Consider the following 13,706-nt stretch of genomic DNA (forward strand, 5'->3'; position numbering starts at 1 on the left):
CTTCTAAGTTTATTGCATAGCCTTGGGATTTTCCTTTGTTCTTATCATTTTCACATCACCATCCTGGGAATGCTCACGATCTGAGAGCCAGCAAGGAAGATCAGCTCATTGTTTAGTATGCATCCTTTCACTTGATCTTGTTTTGAATTTGGTACTTTGTCTTCAGCCTCAGTTCCAACTAATACCTTCTCTGGCCCACTTCCTTCAGAACTTCATACCTAAAGTACTTCTCTCCTTTAGAGTGGGGCTTCCCTTCGTCTTATGTAGATGTTTCAACCATTAGCCCTGTTTTGAGCCTCTTATTTCACTGTTGTCCTTTCCTGACCCCTTGCAAGATTTGCAAGTTCAATCTGCCTGCCTCTCTTTGGCAACCCCTCCGTATGCTCTTAGGTTTCAATTCCTTTATTTTGCTAATATACCTGCTTTCCATTTTCCAGCACATTTATTGTTGTCTTCTGTTGTTTCCCTGCATGTAGTTTTGTTCTTACTGTCTTAAACTGATTTTTATTCATTTATTGTCATTTTAGTGGGATCTAAAGGGGAGAAATAAATGACGTGTTTTGAATCTCTGTATTTAACAAGTAGATCAGTAAATACAGTTCTCTTTCCTTCATGTGCCAGGAGCCTTGGTAATCACTTTCTCTACCATTGAACAGGAGAATTCACAGAATTCATATTTCTAATTTTTTTTATTGTAAGGGTAGATTTAATTGTTTTCTCAGATTTAAATTCTAATGTGTACTGTTATTTGCAATATACTAAGCCTTGGAAAATTGTGAAATTCTTTCCCTTGGTTACAACAGAAAATGAGAGAAATTATTATTTTTAAACTTTGGAATGTATTCTGGTAACATTAAACTCTACAAGGACTGGGTCTTTATTTGCTGCTGTACCTTCAGTACCTGCAGCAGTGTCTGGCATACGTAGTACGAGCTCATGAAATATTTGTTACTGAATGCATATGTGAAATTTGTTCACATATTAAAAATGTCAGAGGAGTTCCCTTGTGGCACAGGGCTTTAAATATCCAGTGTTGTCACTGTAGTGGCCCAAGTTGCTGTGGCCTGGGTTTGGTCCCTGGCCCAGGAATTTCTGCATACTGTGGGTAAGGCAAATAAATAAATAAATAAATAAATAAAATGTCAGAGAAAGCTTTAGTTTTCTTAGATATGAATGACTTTTAAGTTTTTTTCCTACTCCTAAAATCACTTTTAATTAATTGAAATGTTTGTCCCGAAGTAAATAGAATCAGATTAAATAAAATAAGATAACTGCTTGTAGGGTAGCCAAGTTCATAATTTTCTGCTGGGAACATCACTTGTTCCTGAAATCAAGAAATGGAATTAAGGGAGTAATAGTTTTTTTAAATCAGGAGCTCTCATCCCCTGACATGAGCACCGTAGCATTTATATGTTATATAAATGTACCAAGATGCTTCTGCTTAACCTCTGAGATGTTTTCTGTCATCTTCCCTTTGCCCACGAGTAGCTCCAGCCAGAAGAAGGCTCCAGGGGCTTTCTTGGTGGTCCATGAACATATGTGGTCATGTTCTTGCTCAAGACTTTGAACTTGCCCTTTTTAACCTGAAATGTACCTTACCCAACTTTTTCCATGGTCTTATTACTACCTTTATAAATTAACTGATTCCCCTTGCAACCCCACAGTATACTCTGTGTCCTCTTTTTCACCCAAATTACTATTTGAAATAATCTTTTTTTTTTTTTTTTTTTGCTTTTTAGGGCCAAACCCGTGGCATATGGAAGTTCCCAGGCTAAGGGTCGAATTGGAGCTGCACCTCCTGGCCTACACCACAGCCACAGCAACTCCAGATCCGAGCTGCATCTGCAGCCTACACCATAGGTCACAGCAGTGCCGGTTTTTTAACCCACCGAGCCAGGCCAGGGATTGAACCTGCACCCTCATGGATCCTAGTTGGGTTCGAGCCACGATGGGAATTCCTATTTGAAATCATTTATTGTTTGCTTACTTATTGTAGACTTCTTCTCAAGTTTAAAGTTTTCATGCATGAGGAAATGAACTCAGTTTCTTTAGTTCTGCCACTTTTATTTTTAGCGTCTTGAATAGTTTTAGACATGTAATAGTATCTGACAGTGACATTCTGTAATTAATTTGTTGAATGTGTAGATAAAATTTTGTAGGGTGTTTCACATGTCCTCCCATTTAAAAATGTTTAAAACTTTGGTTTTTTTTATTTTAATAAATGTATATACTTGGGTCTTTCAATTTATTAATTTATTTTGGCTGCACCTGTGGCATGTAGAAGTTCCTGGGCCAGGGCTTGAGAACCCATGCCACAGTGGTGAACTGAGCCACAGCTGTGACCTGAGCCACAGCGATGACAACCCTGGATCCTTAACCCACTGAACCTCCAGGGAACTCCTATGCTTGTTTTTTAAAACAAAAGAAAATAAAGTAAGCTAAAGAAGTTAATAGCATTCATATCATTCTTTTCAGTTTTGTGAACCAGTAAAATTAGGCCCAGAAAAGTACTCTGAGTCACACAAGCTATTATAGACCAAGTTGCTGTAAAAGACCCAAATTCACAATGCTTCCCAAAATTGGAAGCTTATTTCTCTCATGTATTCCACCAGTGGTAGAGAGGATACGGAAATGGCTGAGCTGCTTTGGCCAGATTATCCAGCACTCCAGCTTTTTTTCTGTCTTTGTCTTTACCCTTCTGTACTGTATTGCTCTTATCTGCATGGCCAGATCTGGCTCACATCTGTGTTCAGCCCTTGGGATGGAGGCAAAGAAAGGAGGACAAGGAGCTTCTTTTTAAGGAAGTGATGTGGAAATTTTACACTCATATCCCATTGTTCAGAACTTGGTCACATGGCCTTAGGAGAGCCAGAAACATGCAACCTCTACTTTCCTGTTAGAACTGTGTGTGTGTGTGTGTGTGTGTGTGTTGTGTGTGTTTGTTAGAGGTTAGAGCAGTGGGGAGTTACCAGGGTGTTCCATTCCTAAAAGGAGAAAGGGGGTTGGCCACTTTCAGGGACAGTGAATCTCTGCCATAGCTAGTAATTCTTAGAACTTCTGCTCAGGCCTGTTGACTCAGTTCAGTGTTTTCCGTCGTACCTCATTTACACGTAACTAACCATTAGCTATTTTCTTCAAGATAAAAATATTACTGTAGCTTTCATTGTCAGATGAAATGTTAGTTAATGCAGAATGGAATAGGTTTCAGAGTAGTAATGGAGTTGTATCAATGGGTGTCTTTAATTTTGGTTATATCTTGTGTGAAGGGGTGTGGAGTAGGTCTACATCACCTTTTTAAGAGGTATGAATCCCCCGCCCCCAGTTGTGAGTGCCCCATATAGACCCGTTAGAATGTCAGGGGATTATCTGGCTTAGTGATGGTTTGGGAGAAACATGCCAGCTTTGATCTTGCTTTTCATACTGGCTTGGTAGGAAAAGGCCAGTCTGGCTTTTTTTTTTTTCATTATAGGTGGCTTCATAGTTTTAGAACTAAGCTAAATGTGAAATGAGGTCAGAGAGATAATATTAGACCTATACAATGAAATATGAAGAGTTAACCTTTTGGGGGCAGGAATCAGAGAGGTGGTTCTGTGAAAGGCTTGGCATCCCCTTAAAAAGAAACCCAAAGAGGGAGTTCCCATCGTGGCGCAGTGGTTAACGAATCCAACTAGGAACCATGAGGTTGCAGGTTCGGTCCCTGGCCTTGCTCAGTGGGTTAAGGATCCAGTGTTGCTGTGAGCTGTGGCGTAGGCCAGGGGCTACAGCTCCGATTCGACCCCTATCCTGGGAACCTCCATATGCCTCGGGAGCGGCCCAAAGAAATAGCAAAAAGACAAAAAAAAAAAAAAAGAAAGAAAGAAAAAGAAAAAAAAGAAACCCAAAGAAAAGAGCTTCCCCCTTTTTGCAACAGTGTATGAGAATCTATTTGGAGCTGCTATATTCCCTTCCTCTTTCCCTTTCTTCTTCAACTTTTTATTTTGAAAAATTTTAAGCCTGCCAAGAAGTTGAAAAAATACAGTGATAACTATCGTTTGTTTTACATGTATTCACCAGTTGTAAACATTTTGCCACATTTGCTTTATCTACATTTGCACTCTGGCCCCTAAATTTTTTGAAAGTAAGTTGAAAACAGCATGATGTTTTACCCATAAATAAACCAGCATTTATTCTCTTAAGAACATTCTCTTATACAACCAGAATACCATTATGATTCCCAAGAAATTTAGCATCAATTAACAAATGTTCTCTGTTACACATTCTTTTTTTTAAATCCAAAATATGTTTATTGGGATGATTTCCTTTTCATCTTGATTTGGGGTGCTTTTTTAGTGCTGCTTTTGTCTGAAGGAGCATCCTTCTGTAAGCCTTGCTTTTCCTCCTGTAGACTGGCAGAAAGTATTGTTTGTGCATGGCTAAAGACAGTGATGATTTTATAGCATTCTGGGCATTTCACATCCATGAAGTGGGAATTGGGGCTCTGTAACAGGCGCTGATGTTTGTGGAGAGTGGTGAAGGAGATCCTTTTTGAGAGGCATATTCTTCTGGAGAGATTGTCACCACTGAAGGACCACAGCCCATTTTTGTCTTTTTTGTTTTTTTTAAGGGCTGCACCTGAGGCATATGGAGGTTCCCAGGCTAGGGGTCGAATCGGAGTTAAAGCTGCTAGCCTACTCTGCAGCCACAGCCATGCTGATCTGAGCTGTGTCCGCAGCCTACATCACAGCTCACCACAATGCCAGATCCTTAAACCACTGAGCAAGGCAAGGGATGGAACCCGCATCCTCATGGATATTATTCCGGGTCATTAACCACTGAGCCATGATGGGAACTCCAACCACAGCCCATTTTTAAACTTCCCCAACTAACTCAAAAACTGTCCTTGGAGTTCCTGTCACAGCTCAGTGCAAACAAATCCGACTATCGTCCATGAGAATGCAGGTTCAGTCCCTGTCCTCGATCAGTGGGTTAAGGATCTGGCGTTGCCATGAGCTGTGGTTGTAGGTTGCAGATGTGGGCTCAGATCCCGCATTGCTGTGACTGTTATGTAGGCCAGTGGCTGCAGCTCTGATTCAACCCCTAGCCTGGGAACCTCCATATGCTGTGGGTGTGGCCCTAAAAAAAAAGTCTTTTTTTTTTTTCAATCTAGGATCTAGTCAAAGCATTCTGTTAATTTTGGAGAGTCAAGACTTGTTAATATATCTCACTCTCTGGATTTTACCAATTGTTTCCTCATAATTGAAATCTAGCTACATTTTTGGCAAGACATATTACATGTAAGTGTACCTAAAGTGTAATTCCTGGTGCATCAAATCATAAATTTGTCCCATTATTGATGGTTCTTAGTTTGAACACTTGCTCATGTAGTCTGCCAGATCTTTTCAGAAAAGAATCCCTCCCCCTTGTGATTCATAAGTGGATCATTGGTGGTTGCCTGAGGCAGTTACTACATTGGTGGATGCAAAGTGGTGATTTTCTTATTTCCCCAACCTTTCCTCTCTTTTTAGTGTCAATGTGGACTCCTACGTTCTTTTTTCTTCTGTGTATTAATAATAGTCATTACTATACCCAATCTGTTAGTGCCACAAATGTTAATCTTGTTTCTTTTGATGTGATGTCCTAAGTTTGGCCAATGAGAGACCCATCAAGTCTCTTCCTTTTTACATGTCCCAGTCAGACTTTGAATATTCCCTTTTTTTTGATGCAAGATGTTTTTCAATTTTACTTCTCTCTCCCAAACTAGAATTATTTTTCTGAGGACCTTTGTGTTCTTTTAGTAGGGAATGGTATTTAGAAACCATCATACGGGAATTTCTGTTGTGGCTCAGAGGAAATGAACCCAACTCATATTCATGAGGATGTGGGTTTGACCCCGGCCTTGCTCAGTGGGTTAAGCATCTAGCATTGCTGTGGTGTAGGTCGCCAACATGGCTTGGATCTGGCATTGCTGTGGCTGTGTGTAGGCTGGCAGCTGTAGCTCCAATTCGACCCTAGCCTGGGAACTTCCATATGCCTCAGATGCGGCCCTGAAAAAAGACACCCCCCCCCAATAGAAAACATATGTACTAAGTATATACTTTACTATTGGAGTGTCATTTTTTTTCTAGACAGAGCTAGGAAATTAAAAGGATTTGCGGAATTCCTGTAGTGGCTCGGTGGTAATGAACCTGAATAGTATCCATGAGGATGTGGGTTCAATTCCTGGCCTCGCTCAGTGGGTTAAAGGATCTGACATTGCCATGAGCTGTGGTGTAGGTTGTAGACACGGCTCGGATCCCAAGTTGCTGTGGCTGTGGCGTAGGCCAGCAGCTACAGCTCCAATTAGGCCCCAGCCTGGGAACCTCCATATGCCGAGGAAGCGCCCAAGAAATGGCAAAAAGACAAAAGAAAAAAGAAAAAGAAACTTAAAGAATATATTAGTCCGTTGTAGTTTAAAAACCTTACTGGATCAGGAGTTCCTGTCATGGCACAGTGGAAATGAATCCAACGAGGAACCATAAGGTTGTGGGTTTGATCCCTGTCCTCGCTCAGAGGGTTAAAGATTTGACATTGCTGTGAGCTGTGGTGTAGGTCACAGATGTGGCTTGGATCCTGAGTGGCTGGCTGTGGCTGGCAACTGTACCTCTGATTGGACCCCTAGCCTGGGAACCTCCATATTGATGCTAGTGCCACCTTTAAAAAAAAAAAAAAACAACCCTCCCCCCTTATTGGATCATAGTTCAAATAGTTAAAAAAACATTTTTTGACGTAAGACAATGGGAAATTTCAGCATATACTGAATATTTAATATTTGTGCTATTGATTTTTTTTTTCCAGGATGATGTTTGGTTATATTAAAAAGTGGTGGTTTCATCTTTTAGAGATACCTTCTGAAGTATTTAAGGGTGAAATAATTTGTTATCTGGGAAATGCATAAAATAATGGGATGAATTTGTAGATGAAATAAGATTGGCCATGAGTTTGTAATTGCTAAAGCTGGGTACATGGAAATTCACTATGTTCTTCTACTTACTTAGATATATGATTGAAATACTCTGTAATAAAAATTTTCAGGTATCACTTTATACTGATTAGCCAACTTAGATTGAGTACCACAAAGTTCTTCCTTATCTTGCTATTTTGTATTTATATTCCTTTTTCCCCCTCATTAAGAATCCAGATTCCAACCCTGTAGCTGTTTTTAGTCAGAAGGTAAAGATGAAAAGAACCTGAATCTTTGGTTAAATAAGCCAGGGAATTAACTAACACTGGATTTAATTGCCCTACCTTGAGATTTCTTATGGGAGATAACAAGTAATTTTTTTATTGTGAAAAATATACACAAGATTTGCTATGTTAACCATTTTCCTCTGTATAGTTCAGTGGCATTAATTACATAACACATTCTTGTGCAACCTTCACCCCCATCCAGAACTTTTTTCATTTTCCCAGACTGACTGTCCATATTCATGAAACCGCAACTCCTTAGTTCTCCCCTTTTTCAGCCCCTAGCAACTCCCATTCTACTTTCTGTTTCTATGAATCTTAACTACTCTAGGTACCTAATAAATGTGAAATTATACAGTATTTGTCTTTTTGTGACTGGCATATTTCATTTAGCATGATATCCTTGGTTTTTGGCTATTCAGGTCGCCATAAGAGACCACTGGAGACCAGGTGGCTTAAATAACATTTTATTTCTCACAGTTCTGGGAAGTTCCAAGATGAAGGCACAGATGTTTGGTTCACAGACTGCTTTCTTCTCACTGTACCCTCACATGGCAGAAGAGGGGTGTGAGAGCTCTTTATAAGGGCACTGATCTGATTCATGAAGGCTCTCCCTTCAAGGCCTAATCACTTCCCAGAGGTCCAACATCCTAATAATTATCACACTGAGGGTTAGGATTTCTGCATATGAATTTTGGGGAGACTCAAACATTCAATCCTTAACGGTCATCAGAGCTCATACATATTGTGTTTATTAGCATGTTTCAGAATTTCTTTCCTTTTTAAGGCTGAATAGTCAGTTGTATGTCTGTACCATTTTGTTTAACCATTTACCTGTCATGCATATTTGGGATGCTTCTACCTCTTGGCTGTTGTGAACAATGCTGCTCTGAACATTGGTGTTCAAATATGTTCAAGTCTGTGCTTTGAATTAGAGTATATACCCAGAAGTGCACTTGCTGGATCGTCAGATTGCTCTGTTTAACTTTCAAGGAATTACCGTACTGTTTTCCATAGTAGCTGTGCCCTTTTACATTCCTACCAGCATGTATGTATGACATAAGGGCTTCAATTTCTCCATATCCTCACCTATGCTAGTTATTTTCTGTTTTTGGTTTTTTTGTTTTTGTGTGTGTGTGTGTGTGTGTGTGTGTGTGTGTGTGTGTCTGTCTTTTTGCTTTTTCTAGGGCCACTCCTTCGGTATATGGAGTTCCCAGGCTAGGGGTTGAATCGGAGCTGTAGCCACCCGCCTATACCAGAGCCACAGCAACGCGGGATCTGAGCTGCGTCTGCGACCTACACCACGGCCCATGGCAATGCCAGATCCTGAACCCACTGAGCAAGGCCAGGGATCGAACCCACAACCTCATGGTTCCTAGTCGGATTCGTTAACCACTGCGCCACGACGGGAACTCCTGTTTTTGGTTTTTGATGATAGCCATCCTAATGGACTTCAAGTGGTATCTTCTTGTGGTTTTGATTTACATTTCCCTGATGTTTAGTTATACTGAGCATCTTTTCGTGTGTTTATTGGCCATTCGTATAGCTTTAGAAAATGTCTTAAAGTCCTTTGCCTATTTTAAAATTGAGGAATTTCTTATGTGGTTCATATCTAGGAGTTCTTTATTATTTTGGATGTTAATCCCTTATATGATTATGATTTGCACATTTTTCTCATTCCATATGTTGCCTTTTCACTGTCGATTATGTCCTTCGCTGCAGCACAGTTTTTGGTTTTTTAAGGCCGCACCTGTGGCATATGGACACTGTGTTGTGTTCTTAACCTGCTGAGCCACAACAGGAACTCCTTTTTTTTTTTTTAACAGCAAAGTTTTAAATTTTAATGAAGTTCATTTATCTTTATTCATCTTTATTATTTTTATTTATTTATTAATTTTAGGGCCACTCCTATAATATATGGAAATTGCCAGGCTAGGGGTCTAATTGGAGCTACAGCTACCAGCCTACACCACAGCCACAGCAATACCAGATCCGAGCTTTGTGTTGACCTACACCACAGACAGCACACTACAGCTCACAGTAACACTGGATCCTTAACCCACTGAGTGAGGCCAGGGATTGAACCCACATCCTCACAGATAATAGTTGGGTTTGTTTCTGCTGACCCGCAATGAGATCTCATTTATGCCTTTTTAAAAAAATGTCATGTTCAACAAGTCATTACCAAATCCAGTGTCATGATGCTTTTCCCCTGTGTTTCTTCTAGGAGTTTTATTGTTTTAGGTCTTATGTTTAGGTCTTTGATTCATTTTAAGTTGATTTTTGTAAATGGTATAAGGTAACAGTCCAACTTCATTCTTTTACATGTGGATATCCAGTTTTTCCAATACCAGCATTTGACTGTATGTGGAAGGGTCATTTATGACCATATGTGGAGTAGTGTTTATTTCTGGACTCTATTCCATTGGGCTATATGTCTGCCTTTATGCCAGTCCCATAATGTTTGGATTTCTTAGCTTCATAGTAAGTTTTGAAATCGGAATGTAAGGGAGTTTTCCTGAAGCTTAGTGGGTTAAGGACCTGGTGTTATCACTGCAGTGGTTTCGGTCACCACCGTGATGTGGGTTTGATCCTTGGCTTGGGAACTTGCACATTCTGTGGGTTTGTCAAGAAAGAAAGGAAGGGAGGAAAGAAGGAAAGACAAGAAAAAGGAAAAAATAAGGAAGTGTAAGACTTCCAACTTTGTTCTTTTTCAGGATTGTTCTGGCTATTCAGGTTCCTTGAAAATCAATGTGAATTTTAGAATGGATTTTTGTCTTTCTGCAAAAACACTGTCAGTGGAGTTCTCGTCGTGGCTCAGTAGTTAACGAATCCTACTAGGAACCATGAGGTTGCAGGTTTGATCCCTGGCCTCACTCAGTGGGTTAAGGATCTGGCGTTGCCCTGAGCTGGTGGTGTAGGTCTCAGACGAGGCTTGGATCCCGCATTTCTGTGGCTCTGGCATAGGCCGGTGGCTATAATTCCAATCAGACCCCTAGCCTGGGAACCTCCATATGCCGTGGGTGTGGCCCTAGAAAAGATGAAACAAACAAACAAACAAAAAAAACACCACCACCATTGAGATATTGATAGGGATTACATCGAATCTGTAGGACACTTTGGGTAATATTGAACAATATAACAATATTAAGTCTTCTAATCCATGAACACGGGATGTGTCTCCACTTATATTTTTAATTTCTTTCAATAACATTTTGTAGTTTTCATTGAATAAGTCTTTTACCTTATTAAGTTTATTCTTAAATATTTTATTTTTGGTTTTATTATGACAAGAATTGCTTATGTAATTTCCTTTTTAGGTTGTTCATTTATTTTATATATGTATATACACACACACACATATATAAACACCACTGTGTTTATGTGTTGGTTTTGTATCCTACAACTTTTCTAAGATAACAAGTAATTTTATTTCTTAAATGAAGGGTTAAGGTGCTTGAAAATCCCCTTTCTTTGATCTTATCAGATTTCTGTGCCTATCACATAGAAATCTGATAAGATCAGATACAGGATTTAACCCTCAAGCACAGTGCCTTTTGTGTCTGTACTACATGGCTGCTTGTGTAGGTTAGATCCTGTGCAGCAGTATGTGCTGGCCTTGTGTCTGTGTATTTGTGTTCAGTCCTTTCTTATTAAATTCTGTTTCTCACATATTCATCAGCAGAGGACAAAGAACCTGAGTTCTAGTTACCCAGTACCAGAGTATCAGATCAGAAAATTTGTTGACACCTGATTGAGTTTTTGTTGATTTTCCTCCTACCCTCTTTATTAGTATTCTAAGCATATAGGGTGAATACATCATCTTCAAGGGAATGAGAGTAGGGTAGATGAATAATAGAGTAAAATGTTTTTTATTGTTAAACCAAAAGTGGATATTTGGTTTGTGAGTTAGAATACTATTGGTATTTTTTGACTTAAGATTTGCCTTTTGAGTGTTATAGCCATCTCATAGTGCTGACTTCCCCCTGCTAGACATATAGTTGTAGGGGCTTCTTTACAACCCTCCGGAATTAATATTAGTTCAGTCTGGCAAGGAGCTGTGTGTCTGATTCCTTTAAAGATACCGTCGGGAGTTCCTGTTGTGGCTCAGTGGTAACGAACCTGACATGAGGATGCAGGTTCAATCCCTGGCTATCTCAGTGGGTTAAGGATCTGGCATTGCTGTGAGCTGTGGTATAGCTTGCATATGCGGCTCAGATCCCGAGTTGTTGAGGCTGTGGCCTAGGCCAGCAGCTGTAGCTCTGACTTGATCCCTAGCCTGGGAACTTCTTTATGCCATAGGTGCAGCCCTACAAAGCAAAAAAATAAAGATATTTTTAGTGTTTCTATGTTTACTAAGTTTTCTAATTAGCCACTTAAACTAAACTAAGTTTGGTGACACTGCAGTTTTAGAAATTAGCAAAATTTAGTTACTTAAATTACCACAGTAGACTATATCTTGGGAGTTGGTGTAGATTGAAATGTCTTTGTTTTATCCACAATTGGATTGAATTATATGACTTGGAAAACTAACAAGTGTTTCCTGTCATATTTATCAAAACAGAGCCTTAGAAAGAATGTGTAAAAGTGCTTTGCTTAAACAAATAGATGTGTTGACTTCCAGAGGAGGATGATGATCTAAGCCAATGTGTTAAAACAGACAAAAACACTGAGATGACCAACAAGCATAATGGGGAAGAGTTCAGTCTCCTTGGAAACCCTGGAAGAGTGCCATAACTAAATGAAAAAGAATTTTGGCAGGAAACAGTACAAATGAGAAATGTAGTGAGGGAAGTCCTTATTGGCTGACTTGGGTTCATTTATGTGGTTAAGAGAGCCTCCTGGGGTGTGAGTAAAGGAACCTACTTTGAGCAAGCCGCCAGAGCTAGAATTGAAGGTGGTTCGTGGGGCAGTTGGTGAGATAATTTGTACTTTGAAGTGGGGATTTAAAAACTGGATGACTCAGAGTGGGTCTTACCAAGAGGAATATGACCGGGGGAAAGGGGCTAGCCACCATGGTTACAGGAGAGAGACTCATCATGAAGCACAGTGTTGAAACTCCCTGCTCTGAAGCTGTCTTCTTTGGCCATTCACCCCTCCTTGGTGACCACATATCAATAAGCTGACTAAGAATAAAGTGTGGCAGGCAGCCTCTGACCCCTCACTTTGTACTTTTTATTCTACAGTGAATCTGTTATTTGTGTTGCTTACATTTTTGTCTGTAATTTTCATCTTATTTTTTCCTCTGAATTGCGGGAATATTTCTAGAGCCCTGCTGCTATCTGCCTTATTGATCCTTGCCTCCTGGTACTCATATCTTTGGGTGTTATTCCCTCTGCTTGAGTATGGCTAGACCTATTGACTTGCTTCTTACAAGTATGGTGGAAGTGATGGATTGTCACTTTCAAGGTTAGGTTACAAAAAGGCTTTGGCTTCCATGTTGGGCTGCCTTCTCATTTGCTCTGAGGGAAACTGTCTCCCATTTTGTGAGCTTTCCTGTGGAGCTCACGTGGCAAGGAGCTGGTTTTTCTGGCCAACAGCCAGTGAGGACTTGATTCCTGCCAATAGCCCTGTGCCTGTGCTTGGTTTGCAAGCAGATCTTCCCTGCTGGCCCCTGTCAAGCTTTGAGATGACAGAGGCCCTGGCTGACACGTTGAATGCTGTCTTTTGAGAGATCCTAAGTGATCCTAGTTAAGCCACACTCAGATTCCTGATCCACAGAAATGGTAAGACAGTACTTGTTCATTGTTTTAAAATACTAAATTTGGAGTAATTTGTTAGGCAGTGATTGAAAATACAGGAAGTAACAATGTAACAACTTCCTACCCCCAGAGATTTGAACTTGGTTCTAAATTTTTTTTTTTTTTTTTTTAGGGCCCCACTTATGGCATTTGGAGGTTCCCAGGCTAGGGGTCTAATCAGAACTGGAGCCACTGGCCTACACCTGAGCCACAGCAACTCCAGATCTGAGCTGTGTCTGCAACCTATACCACAGCTCATGGCAGCACTGGCTCCTCAAGCCACTGAGCGAGGCCAGGGATCAAACCCGCACCCTCATGGTTCCTGGTTGGATTTGTTTCCGCTGAGCCATGATGGGAACTCCCTAAATTTTTTTTGAATGAACCTAACACAGTTCCCAATATTGCATAAATATAGACCTTTCTCTTTAAATTTGAATATACAAAAAGACACAAACTCAGTCTAAAAGAAGGTGACAGACCTATTGCAAGAAACAAGAGAAAGTGTTGAAATTTAAAGGAAAACCTATTAGTATTCTTGAGACTCATGAGTGTTTGAAGGGAAAGTATCAGAGAGCAGGAAAAACGAGTTCTTAAGTGAAATAGGTGATTCTTAACTATTGACTCTATGGAGACAGGTAGCACCTAGGCTCTAGAAACATTTCAGCAGTTCAGAGGGAAAAATAAGATGAAAATTATAGACAAAAAAAATAAGCAAGACAAATAATAGAGTCAGTATAGAATAAAAAGTTCAGAGTGTGAGGT

The 13,706-nt window shown here is 40.1% G+C and overlaps 1 protein-coding gene and 1 pseudogene across 3 annotated transcripts in view; one reads left to right on the top strand and one right to left on the bottom strand.

The window, feature by feature from the left end:
* PPP2R2A (protein phosphatase 2 regulatory subunit Balpha) overlaps positions 1-13,706 on the top strand; it is an 89,440-nt gene that overhangs the window by 20,096 nt on the left and 55,638 nt on the right. The gene's annotated exons all lie outside the window — the stretch shown is intronic.
* Positions 4,326-4,535, bottom strand: LOC125115452 (40S ribosomal protein S27-like; annotated as a pseudogene).

The sequence above is a fragment of the Phacochoerus africanus genome, chromosome 15 (assembly GCF_016906955.1).
Source record: "Phacochoerus africanus isolate WHEZ1 chromosome 15, ROS_Pafr_v1, whole genome shotgun sequence".
NCBI classification, from domain to species: domain Eukaryota; kingdom Metazoa; phylum Chordata; class Mammalia; order Artiodactyla; family Suidae; genus Phacochoerus; species Phacochoerus africanus.